At 42.9% G+C, this 15,956-nt stretch overlaps 1 protein-coding gene across 1 annotated transcript in view; it reads right to left on the bottom strand.

The window, feature by feature from the left end:
• The window catches only part of JADE2 (jade family PHD finger 2), a 1,082,209-nt gene extending 1,067,820 nt beyond the window's left edge, over positions 1-14,389 (bottom strand). The window contains exon 1 of the mRNA XM_073620794.1: positions 13,646-14,389. The gene's annotated coding sequence lies outside the window, so the exon portion shown is untranslated. The remainder of the gene's footprint in view (positions 1-13,645) is intronic.
• Positions 14,390-15,956: the final 1,567 nt, after the last annotated feature.

Below are 15,956 nucleotides of genomic sequence, written 5' to 3'. Positions count from 1 at the left end.
TTGCGGGAGCGGGCATCTAGTTTTCACATGTATCCAGCTCCCACTTTCTCTCCTGGCGCTGCAGCACCAGAAGGAAGTTCACCTCTCCCCCCTCCCTCTCTGCAACCCAAAAGGTTGCCCGGCTATTCATAACGCACATCGCGTGCCCGTCTATGAAGCCACAGCCATGCGCCCACACTTGCAATGACGGCACTGCAGAGAGGAGGGGGAGAAAAGCAAGGCTTCAGGCTGCCACATCGCTGGACCATGGGACAGGTGAGTGTCTGTTTATTAAGAGTCAGCAGCTACACTTTTGTAGCTGCTGACTTTTAAATGAGTGGAATTCCACTTTAATTTACAAATTGATGTCCTTAGGCATTTACATGGTATAGAAAAAAACGTTTTGCAGGTATGGGTCCAGGGGGTGGTGAATAATGGCAGATTTTCTGAATGGTTTGGAGTTGTAAGCAGGGTACCCCAGGGTTCGGACCTGGGATCAATTGTGTTTACTTTGTTCATCTGTAAAATGCAGAGGTTGGAATAAGTAGTTTAATCTCAGTGTTTGCTGATGATAGAAAGCTAAGCAGGGCAATAACTTTAAAACAGAATATACAGTGCCTTGAAAATATTTTCATACCTCTTGAAATTTTCCACATTTTGTCATGCTACAACCAAAAACGTAAATGTATTTTGTTGGGATTATATGTGATAGACCAACACAAAGTGGCACATAATTGTGAAGTGAAATGGTTTTCTAATTTTTTTTTTTTTTTTACACATAAATATCCGAACAGTGTGGCATGCATTTGTATTCAGCCCTCTTTACTCTGATACCCCTTAACTAAAATCTAGTGGAACCAATTGCCTTCAGAAGTCACTTAATTAGTTAATAGAGTCCACCTGTGTGTAATTTAATCTCACTATAAATACAGCTGTTCTGTGAAGCCCTTGGAGGTTTGTTAGAGAACCTTAGGGAACACACAGCATCATGAAGGCCAAAGAACACACAGACAGGTCATAGTTACATAGTTAGTAAGGTTGAATAAAGACACCAGTCCATCCAGTTCAACCTCAACCTGAGTGAGTGTGGGTGCCTACAATTGTCCCTATCCCTATACATTGTGTCTCATTAAGATGCTCATCTATTATTACTATTTTTATTTAAGTTACCCATATAGCACCGTCAATTTACGCAGTGCTCCACACATACATCGCACACTCACATCGGCCCCTACCCTCAAGGAGCCCACAATCCAAGGTCCCCAACTCACATTCATATACTAGGGCCAATTTTTTTGGACAGAAGCCAATAACCTACCAGTAGGTCTTTGGAGTGTGGGAGGAAACCAGAGTACCCAGAGAAAACCCACACAGGCACAGGGAGAACATGCAAACTCCAGGCAGGTAGTGTCGTGGCTGGAATTCGAACCAGCGATCCTTTTTACTGCTAGACGAGAGTGCTACCCACTACACCACTGTGCCGCCCTGTCATGTTGTGGAGAAGCTTAAAGCTCGATTCACATCTATGCATGTTGCTTTTGAGCGTTTCTGCAGTGCTTTTTGTTGTGCTTTCTGCGTTTTTTACCACGATTTGCGTTTTTATATATTTTTTTTTTTTTATGGAAAATTTGTTGTAGGGCAGATTTAAAAACAAAAATCGCAGCAAAAACGCAGTAAAAAAAAAATACACTACATGCTTTTCTGCAGCTTCTCCATTAATGTAAAAAACGTAGAGGCACAAAAATGCATTGCTGTGAACATGTTCCATAGGAACCCATGTTAAAAATGTCCTACATTTCTGCAAAAGGCAAAAAGCATGAAAAAAAACGCACTGGTGTGAATGGAGCCTACAGCAGGATTAGGTTATAAAAAAATATCTGAAGCTCTGAACATCTCACAAAGCACTGTTCAATTCATCATCTAAAAATGGAAAGAGTATGGCATAACTGCAAACCAACCAAGACATTATTGTCTACCTAAACGGACAGGCCGGGCAAGAAGAGCATCAGAGAAACAGCCAAGATGCCCATGGTAACTCTGGAGGAGCTGCAGAGATCCGCAGCTCAGGTGGGAGAATCTGTCCACAGGACTATTAGTCGTGCACTCCACAAATCTGGCCTTTATGGAAAGTGGCAAGAAGAAAGCCATTATTGAAAGAAAGCCATAAGTCCTGTTTGCAGTTTGCGAGAAGCCATGTGGGGGGCACAGCAAACATGTGGAAGAAGGTGCTCTGGTCAGATAAGACCAAAATTGAACTTTTTGGCCTAAAAGCAAAACGCTATCACATTAAATCCCAATGAAATACATTTACGTCTTTAGTTGTAACTAGAGGTGCATTGAATGGGTTTCCTGGTGCTGAAACGGATAACGAAAATGAAAAATACACTAGGCCGAAAACCGATACCGAAAATGACTGTATACATTTTTATATAACACATTGCTAATAGTATTAGCAAAATTTCCATGTGGTGCACCTCTAGCAGATATGATGCAGGAGATGGTCCGAGACTGGGGACATGGTACAGGAGATGGTCCGAGACTGGGGACATGGTACAGGAGATGGTCCGAGACTGGGGACATGGTACAGGAGATGGTCCGAGTCAGAAAGATCCCAATCAGCTTTGATTATACCACTGCAGCGCTTTCATGTGCGTTTAAAAAAAAAAAAATGCAGAGTGCTGCATTTTTATGCACCGCAAATGCACATGAAAATGCACAAACGTGACTTTGGCCGGAACCACATGAGTGTGGTGCGTTCTTTTCCCTGTCACATTTTCTATGCACGGTTTTAGACGTGCTACCATTAGATCAGTATGTGTGTTTTATGAAGGCGCATCAAAGAGGTGGTATGCAGGAGTTTGTGCACTTTCATGAAAACATTTACTTTTACTCTGCCATGGCATGCTGGGAGTTGTAGTGCTACCTTAAACTTGTTGCTCCTCTTCCAGTCAGGGCATGCTGAGACCTGTAGCCCCCTCCACCATCACCTCTCCAGGCAGCCCTCGAGGTCCCAGATCTGGAGTTTGTAGAACACCTTGTTCTCCTCGGTGATGGGCTCCCCTCTGGTCCTCTCCTCTGCGCCTTCTCCTTCCTGCCCACGTTTTTTTTTTCTCTCCTCCTTGGACACAGTCACGCCATAGTACCTTCACCCACCACTTCACCGTCTACAGCGTCCCGTTGCTAGGCAACGACGGGGGAGGAGCTGGGATGGTAGATTGGGCGGCGTGAGGACAGGGTTTTTGTGAGCAGGGAGGGAAGCTGGTGTTTCTATGATGAAGCAGGCGACGGTCAGCCCGCCCCTGGGCGGGTGTGCCCACACTAGGGCCCCTGCTAATACAAGGAGAGCAGGAGGGAGGGACACTCCCGCAATGGGCAGCACCCGGGGTGGACCTCTCCCCCTTTTCGGTATCGGCTGTTTTTGTCATTCGGCTGAATGACAAAAACACCATTTTCGGCCGATAATTTTCGGCAGCCAAAATTTCAGTGCACCACTAGTTGTAACATGACAAAATGTGGAAAATTTCAAGGGGTATGAATACTTTTTCAAGGCACTGTAGCAGCTTTACAAGAATACCTAATTAACCACTTCAGCCCGGGAATTATATACCCCCTTAATGACCAGGTCATTTTTTGCATTACTTTAACCGATTGCACGGACGTGCGACGCTGTACCCCAAAAAAAAATTGATTTCCTTTTTTCCCACAAATAGAGCTTTCTTTTGATGGTATTTGATCACTTCTGCGGTTTTTATTTTTTGCGCTATAAGCAAAAAAAAAGAGCAACAATTTTGAAGACAAAAAAAAAAAATAATATTTTTTACTTTTTGCTATAATACATATCCAATTAAAAAGAAAAAAAATGTATTCTATCCATATTTTTGGTAAAAAAAAAAAAAGAAAAATATTGCAATAAGCGTATATTGATTGGTTTGCGCAAAAGTTATAGCGTCCACAAAATAGGGGAAAGATTTAGGGACTTTTTATTTTTTTTGATCACTGTATAAATGGCACTGGCAGGGAAGGGGTGATCAAAGGGTTACGTTTTCCCTAAGGAGGTGCAAAAATGGTCTTAAAGTGGTTAAAATAGAAGGGTGGGCAGCTAAATGGCAAATGAGGTTTAACATTAAAAACTGTAAAGCACCAAAGCTAAAAATATGAATGCAAGATGTTTGTTAAGGGTAAAACCACTGGGGGGAATCAAGGATGGAAAAGGATCTGGGGGTCTGGCTAGATCATAGACTCAGCAATAGCATGCAATGTCAAGCTGCAGCAAGTAAGTTCAACAGATTACTAGCATTAATTAACCACTTGCCAACCAGCCGCACAGTTATACTGCGGCAGGTCGTCTTTATTGCGTGAATCATCGTAAGTTTACGTCGCTTCATGCAATAGATACAGAGGGCCTGCGGTGCCGGAGCTGATGCACATGGCCAGCGGCCGCGATGTCCGCCGACCACCTGCGATTGCTCCAGAGAACCAGAACGGGATCTGTCAATGTAAACAAACAAATCCCGTTCTGTCAGGGGAGTACAGAGTGATCGTCTGTTCCTAGTGATTAGGAACAGCAATCTCTCTGTATTCCTTGTCAGTCCACTCCCCCCCCCCCCCCCCAGTTGGAAACACCTCCCAGGGAACACATTTAACCCCTTGATCACCCCCTAGTGTTAACCCCTTCCCTGCCAGTGTCATTTACACAGTAATCAGTGTATTTTCATAGCGCTGTATCAATGTCACTGGTCTCAAAAAAAGTTTTAAAAAAAAAAAGTGTCCGATCTGCCGCCACAATGTCATAGTCCTGCTAGAAAAAAAAAAAATAATAATATTTTTAAAAAATCACCGCCATTACTAGTAAAAAAGGATTATAATGCAAATGCCATCAATCTACCCCCTGTTTTGTAGACGCTATAACTTTTGAGCAAACCAAACAATATACGCTTATTTGTTTTTTTTTTTACCAAAAATATGTAGAAGAATACATGTTGGCCTAAACTGATGTAGAAATTTGTTTCTTTACATTTTTTTTTTTTTTTTTTGGATATTTATTATAGAAAAAGGTAAACATTTTTTTTTTTTTTTTTTTTTTTTTTACATTGTCGGTCTTTTTTTGTTTGTAGCGCAAAAAATAAATACCGCAGAGGTAATCAAATACCACCAAGCTCTATTTGTAGGAAAAAAAACATTCGCAAAAAATGGCCTGGTCATTAGGGGGGTAAATCCTTCTGGGCCTGAAGTGGCTAAAAGGGTATTTACTCAAAGATAAAACTAATTCTACCATTTTACAAAACTGTGGTTCGGCCACCTCCTGAGTACGTGGTTCAGTTTTGGTCACCAATCCTCAGGAAGAATGTGCCTGAACTGGAAAAAGGAAACAACGAAGTTATGAGAATCGACTAGAAACATTAAAAACTTATTCTCTAGCACTGGGAGGAAACTTTTTAACCTTAGGTCTCTAAAGAAGACATCTTCTTCTGTGTTTAGCTATTCTAAGTGCGAGTGTGGATAAAGCCATGTAAACTTAGCTGGCTATGGGCTTCATTCAGAGAACCAGATCACATGTGGTATGTGCTGTGGGTGTCTAGACATGTTTTCCCTAAATACCGCATGCGATCCTGAAACTATCCGCAAATTGCTGAAAATGCTCAGCAAATACCGCATGAACAGGCTTTAAAATGTTATTAAAGTCATATTTTATTTGTTTATTAAAATAACAAACATGTTGTTATACTTACTTGCTTTGTGTAGTGGTTTTGCACAGAGTGGCACTGATCCTCCTCTTTTGGGGTCCTCGGCGGCGATCTTGGCTCCTCCTCTTGTTCTTATGTCCATCATAGCCAGCCGCTTGCTATGGGGAGAAGCGCAGTCAGCACGCGCCTGAATTGTTTGTCTATGGAGCCGCGCTCCATAGACCTTACAGTGGAACTTAGGCCCGTCCCCCCTTCCTCTTCACTGCATTTGACTGACAGCAGCAAAAGCCAATGGCTCTTGCTGCTCATTAAATGCAGTGTGACTGTGCCTAGGCACTCCTGCACCTTAAAGTATAACTAAAAAGGCGAAACATTTTTTTTTTAGTTTTGGATAGAGCAGAGATAGATTAGAACACCTGTCAGTGCCCCCATTAGGCCTCATGTACACTGCTGCTGGTAAACGGACCTTTAGGAGCAGTTGGGCATTTTTTTCAACTGCTCCTGAACTCTCCTCTATGTTATCTTATCAGTACATGTACACAGGGTCGTTTACAGTCATTTCTAGGCAGTTGTGTTTAGAGGCTTTTTTTGGAACCCAAAAAAAATGCGTTCAGAAGCTGTGTTTAGAATCATTTCAAATGTCAAGCTTGGCTAAACGCGGTAACTCGCGTTTAGACGCGTTTCGTTTACAGGCATTTTTCATTTTTGGCTATTTTGAAAAAAACAATTAAAAAAAATATTTTTTTTCAAACGCTTCTAGACGCAAACGTAGCTAACGGTCATTTTTAGACGCCGGTTTCTATCTGTCAAGTTAAATCCTTCAGGGGAGGTTGAACAACATCCCGTGTACATGAAGCCTTAGGGAGTTTCATCCTATTTGGCTTGTATGCCATTATAATTCAAAGTGAAAGAAAATCCTAAAATTTTGGGTTGTTCCCAGAAAAGTAATAGAGGGGAAATCTTACATAGTGGGTAAGAATGAAAAAAGACAATAGTCCATCCAGTTGAGTTCAGCCTGTGTAGGTGCATGTATTATCAGTGTCTATAATTATTTCCCATATCCCTGTATGTTGTGTCCTTTAAGATGTACATCTAAGAGTCTTAAAAATATCCATACTCCCTGCAGCCACTATAGGGACACTAGTTCTGGTGACCTGTGGGTCCCCAAGGAAAAAAAAAATTTAATTTGCAGGGATTTTCTCATACTTCCTGTTTGGCTATGGGACAGGAAGTGAAGGGAAATGTCCGCAATGGGGCAGATGACAAAAATAAATCTGACAGGGTTTACTACCCTTCCTTGCTCTATCGAAATTGGGAAAACAAATGTTTGCTTATATTTCTACTTGAAGCCTTATAGCTGTAGATGTACAGTGTGAGAGGTATAATTTATAACATGCCATCTTATCCTTCAGTAATTGCAGAACAAAGTTAAATAAAATGTTTACCATCGAGGCCACATTTTCAACGCGCTAGGGGGAAGTCAGGGTAATAGAGAAACAAACGAAAAAAATAAATAAATAAAATTAGAGTAGCGTTCTCCGGAACAAGTCAACCATACACGAATACCCCCAAAAAAAAGAAAAAAATATGTCTAATGTCCCGTAATGTAATGTCTGACCCTGAGAAACGACTAGGCATGACTTTCAAGGACACATAAGGAGTAGAAGTGAAGGGGAATCAAGACGTTCCATCCACGGGGTCCATTTCAGCTTTCAGTGCTGTCACACTTTGAATGACAATTGCGCGGTCATGACATTTTTTGAGACAGATAGAGCTTTCTTTTGGTGGCATGTATTCAATCACTGAAGTTTTTATTTTTTGCTAAAAAATAAAACATTTAAAATTTTGAAAGAAAAAAAAGTTTTGGTCGTAAAATTTTGCAAAGAAGTCATTTTTCTCCTTCACTGATGTGCACTGATAGGATGCACCAATAATCAGAACATTGAAGATCAGTGCCCTGATATCAGTGCAAACGTTCCCTGTCAGAAATGCTGGTTACTGGCTCTTCTCTCATTGCACGCTATCACAGGAGGACTGCCAAAAACCGGCAAGTTTGTGTATAAGTGATCAGCTGTGATTTGACACAGCTAATCACATGGTAAAGAGCCACTGTAATCGGCCCTTTACAATGATCTGTGATCAGCTGAGTTTGAAAGACACAGCGATAACGGAGTGCGGAGGATGTGGTTCTGGGAGGACATCCATGAACGCCCTTCCAGAAGTGGATGACCGCGCTGTAGCCGTCATTTGGCTACAGCACTGTTGGGAACTAGTTAAACTAGGCTGGTCACTTTTCAAGGGAATTTTCCCCAGAGTTTAGTAAATGTTGTGAAGGTCTGCTGACTTTCATTAACCAATTATGTGCAAGCAAAAATACTATTTTTGATTTTTGTTTTCCTTGCATGTTATCAGGTATTTGCAAAATGAATCTTTACTACAATTACTAAGAGAAGTGTAAATTCCCTTTCAAAGTAAACAGCTCATTTGCCTTTAGTAAATTAGCCCCATTGAGAGGGTGTCAGCAATACTGGATCCCTAGCAGGGTTCTGTGGAATACAGGCACATGCTCTTTGGCAGCAACTTTCCTTCTATATTTTATCCTTACTACAGGATTACGTTTCAAAGCAAAAATTAAAGAGATGACTTGTTACTTTGGGCAATTCAGAAACACTTCTCCAATCTTTACACAAAGCCCACTTTCTGTTTCCCGTTGTATAGTCATTGCTGAAGAAAGCCAGGTAATCTACAGAGGTCAGTTTGTGGGTGCTTCTCTCATAGTTTCACAACTATACCAAATCACAGGCTACACTGCAGCTGCATTCTGGAGCGCAATATACTGCGACTACAAATGAAATCAGAAGTCAATAGCATGGCCCTAATAGAAAAGCCTTTAAAATATAAAAATCCCATCTTGGCACTGAATGCACCAATTACTTTTCTGTGAATGAAAGGTTGCTAACTGGCACTCTTGCATGACATAAGCAATAACTGTTTTAGAAGTTAAAAAGTGTTACTAAACCCACAATAGTAAAATCAGTCTGTATATGCAGCATAGCATGCTTGTTATACTCACTGTGGAACTTAGGAGGGTAATCCACTGCATTGTGTAAAAAAAAAAAAAAAAACGTTTTATCCTGTATGCATAGATTCTCCCCCTCCTGCACTGTCTATCTGGGGAAGACCAGCTAACAGGGCAGAGAAGCTGTCCTGTACATGCTCAGTTGTGTCTTTTATGCTGGAGAGAACAGTTACTTGTTCTCAGAGATAGCCAGGTCACATGATATTGACATCACACATGTGGGCGTGTACAGAGGCTGCAGTGGAAATCTACTCCTTCCAGAACTCTCAGCACGGGAGAAAGGATGCAGTTTATCATGTAACCAGGGTATAAAGATCATCCAAAAAGGTATATAGTGGCAGTATTTTAAAGTAAAAAGAAGGTTTATAAGCTGTAGGCACTATGGGGGGCGGATGAACTATTTTCATATTACTGGGTTTAGTAACACTTTAAATACAAGACTGCAAAAGTTTCAAACCGCAAACCAAAAGTAATTCTAAAGTTAAGACATTTTTTGCCTTACTGTATTACCTGCATTAAAGTAAAAAATGTCCCACTGCTTGTTCCCCCCACCTAACACTTCCCGGGTCCTCTCTCAAGTTTGCAGAAGCGCTGCTCTCTGTTCCTCTTTTCACAGGACACACAGGCAGCAGTGGGAGCTATTGGCCCCTGCTGCTGTCAGTCAAATCCTGTGAGGAGGGAGCAGGGGGGCATGGCCAAGCCGTGCCATGCTTCTCTATGGACACACACACAGCCTGGCTCAGGAGCACGTCTACAGGGGTGCCCCCATAGCACACAGCTTGCTACTGGAACACTTAGAAAAGAGACTAAGAGGGCAGCGCCGGTGGAGGACTGCTAAAGAGGAGGTAAGGGACCGCGCTGTACAAGAACATTGATCAGAGCAGGTAATTGGGTAGTGACTAGGGGGGTTAAACCCCATCACATTTTTATTGCTGTTCATGTAGCCGCTAGGCCTCGTTTACACTTGGGGGGGGGGGGGGTGCAGTGAAAACGTCGGGCTCTACCCACCCAATAAGTGCAGCAGGCATGAATATGAGTCGCAGGGTAGGCAGAGCCTGATGGGAAACTCTGAGACTAGTTTCCCAACAGGTCCACTTTGCATATGATTGAGATGACATTAGGCAGATTAGAGTCCAATAGCAGCTTTGAAATCCAGCCACTGCCATCCACTGTTAATCACTGGCAAGGTGGACCTAACAGGCAACTGGCCCCAGAACTCAAATTGCCTGCTGCACCTGTTGGGTGGGAGGAGCTTGATGGGGAACGCAGATTAGTTCCCCATCTGGTCTGCCTTGCCTGTGATTGATAGCGCATGGCAGTAGGCAGATTCGAAAGCCTATTAAGACTAAATAGTGGCTACAGACCTGCCCACTGACGTGAGGGGTGAACCAAGAGTAGACAGATGGGGAACTAATCTGTCCGTTCACCATCAGGCTTTGCCTGCCTTAGTACCAAAGTTCTTGGCCACGCACCTATCAGCGTAACAGATGCAGTGACCTGGGAGGGAGGGCACTGACACTTTGGGTCATTTACTAAAGGCAAATCCACTTTGCACTACAAGTGTAAAGTGCACTTGGAAGTGCAGTCGCTGTAGATCCAAGGGGGACATGCAAGGAAAATAAGTGCAGTTGCTGTAAATCTGAGGGGTAGATCTGAAATGAGGGGAAGCTCTGCTGATTTTATTATCCAATCATGTGCAAGCTAAAATGCTGTTTTTTTATTTTCATTGCATGCCCCTCTCATATCTACAGCGACTGCACTTCCAAGTGCACTTTAAAGTGCACTTTGTACTTGTAGTGCAAAGGGGATTTGCCTTTAGTAAATAACCCCCAATGAGGTTTATTTACTAAAGGCAAAGCCACTCTGCACTACAAGTGCACTTGGAAGTGCGGTCTCTGTAGATCTGAGGAGAAGATGTGAAATGAGGGAAATTCTGATTTTATCAACCAATCATGTGCAAGCTAAAATGCTGTTTTTTATTTTCCTTGCATGTCCCCCTCAGATCTACAGCGACTGCACTTCAAATTTCACTTGCAGTGCGCTTCCAAGTGCACTTTTAGTGCAAAGTGGATTTCCCTTGAGTAAATAACCCCTACTGGCACACAGATGGCAAAGGAAACCTTAAAAAAAAAAAAAAAAAAAAAAAAAAAACACACGCACACACATTTTGGAGTTGGATATACTATAAGAAAGAAAATGGCTAGGACAATAGTCAGTGTAAACCTTTTTACACACAACTATGAACATTTAGGAAACCCAGCGTAAGACAGTGTTAAATAATCGTTATTATATAAATAAAACATTTGTTCTACCTTCCTAAATACATCAGAAATTAAAAAAAAAAAAAAAAAAAAAATGCAATCCCAATTCAATCAACATATTAAGGGTTACTATAGATGCCCTAACTAAATTCTTAATAATACACCCCTTCCTAACCAATGTCACCACAAAGCTTCTAACCCACTCCCTGGTCATCTCTAGCCTCGACTACTGCTATGGCTACTAGGCTATCCATCATGAACGCTGCTACCAGGCTCATCCACCTTACAAACCCGCTCGGCATTTGCTACACCCTTGTGCCAATCCCTCCATTGGCTACCACTCAACCAATGAATTCAATTCAAGATACTAACATTAACTTACAAAGCCAACCACAACCTGGCCCCACCTACATCACTAACCTGGTCTCAAAATTCAGGATTATTCTCCAAAAACGTGCAAAAACCAAATGTAGTAAGCGATAGCAATCAAGCAGAAGCAGTTTTTAATCGTTTGTATGAAGGTTACTTCACAATAATCATCATTGTCTGGCTGTATAAGGATTCATTCACATGAGTCATAAACCGTGAAAAACAAGCATCTCTCTTGTGCCCCTGAAGTGACAGATGTTTGCGCACACAGACATACCTATCAGGGTGAAGATCCACTTTAAGTCTAATTGTGATAATAATAAGGATCTTTTTAGTATGCTGAGGATGTTGGATTTAGGTTCCTGCTGAGCTTGAAGCCACCGATTACAAGCAAAGCAATATTAAAACCAATTATAAAAATAACTAACCACAAAACAATAAAAATGATCACAAACACAACCCATTTTCCCAAGAACCTGAATTTCTGAACATCAAAACTTCATTTGAAAATCATAAACAAAGTTCAGACTTAAGCAGTTGAAAGCACTGCCAGTTTATATAAACAGTTGTGAAATGACTGCAATACAAGTGTAATGTGTCTGCTGACAGCCAAATCCAATTTGTCACAATAACTATGTAATTTAACATGCCTTAATTCAATTGTTCTTCCTTATAGAGTGCTTGACAACTGTGTACAAGAGTCTGGAGTAATAAACGCTTCCCCTCCACACACCTTCCCCCTTCTAGCCAATGGCTGACTTGTGTGTCCTCCACCAATGACAACACAGATCCTCCACTGCTCCAGCTACAGTTGGCTTCGTATTGCACTGTGTGAGGGCCAAGAAAGTGCAATCATCTGCTATCCAAGAGGGGGGTGCCATGATTTGCAAGCGTGCAAATTGGGGATTGTTATCAAACAAAGAGCAGCCTTAAAAGGGTCCTAGGCTAGGACCATGTGTATGGATGTAGGTGCTGGATAAATCAGATAACAGAAGACCCATGGGAAGTCAGCTTGCAGCTATGGACCACCTGCCTGACAGCTGTTTCAAATCCTCTTATAGAGCATCAATACTGCAGACTTCACACTTATAAATTATTCAAAGCCAACAATAGCTACTCTTCCAAGCAGGTTTTAATAGTGCAAACTCACAAGTAACTTCATCCCAAAACACGTGTAATCATCGGGGTAGAAGAAATCATACTACTGATGTTAATCCAATAGTATTTATGGCAGATCAGGGCTACTGACACTAGTTCACAACTACTGATCACAAATCAGGACTACTGATGCCAGTTAAAAACGAGCGATTCCAGATCAAAACCTGTACAGGGTATTTTTATTTAGGATATTTCAAATAGAAGAAAAAAATGGACGAAATTTACTACGACTGGAGCAGTCAGAATCTGGAGTACCTGTTCATGGCAACCAGCTTCTAGCTTTCATTTTTAAAGCTTAACTGCAGCTAGACACAGATTGGTTACTATGCACGGCGCCTCCAGTTCTGGTCAACCCCCACCATCAAATAACATAAACCAGCATCTACCAAAAAAACCTTCCTCTCCCCCGTAAACAGGCTGTGTAGATGGGGCCTGTAGTGCAGGAAGTGGCTGCTGCTGGAGAATAGGCTGTAATCGCATGTTGTGAGTGGGGAGCAGAAATGTTTCTACAGAGATCCGCTGATCATCTTGTACAAAACGCCCCCAGAGGCGTCCGATGGGAACCGTGAGTTTCAGAAGGTAAACAACAGCCACGCCCCCTACAGACCTCTCCTTCAACGTGCAGCACAGAAGCAGCAGTACATTTCCATTGCACTCAGTGACATGACGGTACATCTCGCCCCATCCACAATGCGATCTCATGCATAACATCACGTTTCCTCTCAATCCTATGTGACAGCTCCATCCCCACACTCTAGCCCGATCGCCCACTATACCCCCTCCTACGATCAGAGGCTGTAATCCTCATCAGAAAGACTGCACATGCCTGGGAGAACATCAACAACATGGACCCATGCCTCCACACCCCCCACCCTTGCAGCGTGCCAACCAAGGGGCACCGGCAGCCGCCCTGGGAGGTGACCGATCGGGCTGGCCCGGTGCCGCAGTCATTAGTAAAAGGCACATTTTAGGGCCAGGTCCGATGGCAGGTTGATGGAAAAGTTGTTGTTTCTGGCTCTTCCCCTCCCTCTTACTCTTTTAACATGAATGCCCAACATGCGCAATGCCTGCGCTGCACCCCCCCCCCGCCATGGCACAGCCGGGGCTGCTTTTACCTTGTCGCTTGTCGGGTGTCCTCAGAGTGGAATGAGCTCAGGTTAGGAGAGGAGGAGGAGGGGAGGATCCCACGACAAGCACAGCACCACCAGCCTCGTCCACAAAGTCCAGCAGCGGCTCATCGCACACCAACTAAGTGCTTCTGTGTCCTCCGCACACACACAACATCCGGGGGGCAATGGCTGCAGATTGCTCACTCCATAGTCCTGCAATGTATGCTGCCTGGGCTCATCTGAAAGGGGGTGGGTGCTGGGAGGCTTTACTTTGCACTCAATCCTATGGCAGCAGGCTCATGCTGGAGGGCTGTGGGGTGGTTTTCTCTCCTCTGATCTCCAGGTAGGGAGGGGGTGTAACCCATGGAAGTCCCTTCACATGGAGGGGGGTCCTTTGCTTCTGCTGGCCCTGGGACCCAGATCAGGTAGATTTCGCAATGTCCTCCCACCTCCCTCTTCCAGACTTTTTTAGCAGTGCCCTATTGGGCCAACCCTCCCCATCTTCGGCGATCGTCCATCTTCTGTCACTTTGTGCGATCATCAATACTTATGTACCTTTCACTTTGGCTCCCCCTTCTTCTATCTTGTCCTTCTAGAACTATTCCTCCCCCACCTCCCTCCTATATTTTTTTCACATACACAGCCGCCAACAAGCTGCAGTTTAGGGGCTCACAATGATTAGTGACGTACTTCGGATCTGGATTTCTCCTGCGTCAAAAAAGAGGTTTGTGAACAGAAGAGATGGATTTGGGTTGGCGAGGGGGAGGGGCCGCAACATCTACGCCCCTTGCAAGTGCAAAGGAAGTCAGCCTGGACTCGGCTCCAATACAGTGTACAGCGGGCTAGGGGCTGACATCGAGCTTGTCCTACAATTGTACGCATCATACTTTACTGCCCACAAACATCGGACATTTACTATACTATTCATGACATCGTAGTGTTAACATGATCACATACAGAAGCCTATAGCTGTCAGACGGAATCCCCCTACAGGGAGCTAAATGACGACTTCTGATTGGCTGCTCCAGAATACAGCACAGCATTACTTGCACAAGAACAGCCTTATGCCCCGTACACACGATCGGAATTTCCGACAACAAATGTTCGATGTGAGCTTGTCGGAAATTCCGACCGTGTGTAGGCTCCATCGGACATTTGCTGTCGGAATTTCCGACAACAGATGTTTGAGAGCTAGATCTCAAATTTTCCTGACAACTTCACTTTGTTGTCGTAAATTCCGAGCATGTGTACACAATTCCGACGCACAAAATTCCACGCATGCTCTGAATCAAGCAGAAGAGCCGCACTGGCTATTGAACTTCATTTTTCTTGGCTCGTTGTACGTCACCGCGTTCTTGGCGATCGGAATTTCCGACATTTGTGCGACCATATGTATGCAAGACAAGTTTGAGCCAACATCCGTCGGAAAAAAAATCCACGGTTTGGTTGTCGGAAATTCTGATCGTCTGTACGCGGCATTATAGTGACCAAACACACTTTACAATGTGACTGTACAATCCTATTGTAATGCAACAAAAATCTGTAATATAAGAATAAATAGAAACATTCCATTCAATTTGTATTTAACTACTTGCCCTCTGGAAGGTTTACCCCGCTTCATGACCAGGCCATTTTTTGCAATACGGCACTGCGTTACCATAACTGGCAATTGCACTGTCGTGCGATGCTGTACCCTAATAAAATGAATGTCCCTTTTTTCCCACAAATAGAGCTTTCTTTTCGTGGTATTTGATCACCTCTGCAGTTTTTATTTTTTGCGCTACAAACAAAAAAAGACTGACAATTTTGAAAAAAAAAAAAAAAAACAATATTTCTTACTTTCTGTTATAAAACATATCTAATAAAAAATATGTAAAAAATATCTAATTTCTTCATCAGTTTAGAGCAATATGTATTCTGCTACATGTTTTTGGTAAAAGAAAATCCCAATAAGCGTATATTGATTGGTTTGCCTAAAAGTTATAGCGTCTACAAACTGTAGGATAGATTTATGGAATTGTATTTTTTTTTCACTAGTAATGGCGATCAGCGACATATAGTGGTACTGCCACATTGCATTGGACACTAAGTGACACTAATACAGTGATCAGTGCTAAAAGTATGCACAGTCACTGTACTAATGACACTGGCAGGGAAGGGGTTAACATCAGGGGCGATCAAAAGGTTCAATTTGTTCCTAGGCCTAGGGAGTGCTTGCTAACTGTGTGCAGGATGCTTTTATACTGTGGGAAGGCAGAGATCTGTCTTCCTGCTTTGTAGGAACACAGCCTTCCGTTCTCACAGAACAGCAGTCTGC

Source organism: Aquarana catesbeiana, linkage group LG03, assembly GCF_042186555.1.
Source record: "Aquarana catesbeiana isolate 2022-GZ linkage group LG03, ASM4218655v1, whole genome shotgun sequence".
In the NCBI taxonomy this organism is placed as follows: domain Eukaryota; kingdom Metazoa; phylum Chordata; class Amphibia; order Anura; family Ranidae; genus Aquarana; species Aquarana catesbeiana.
The sequence above is the reverse complement of the archived record's forward strand: the minus strand, read 5'-3'. Positions and strand labels throughout refer to the sequence as shown.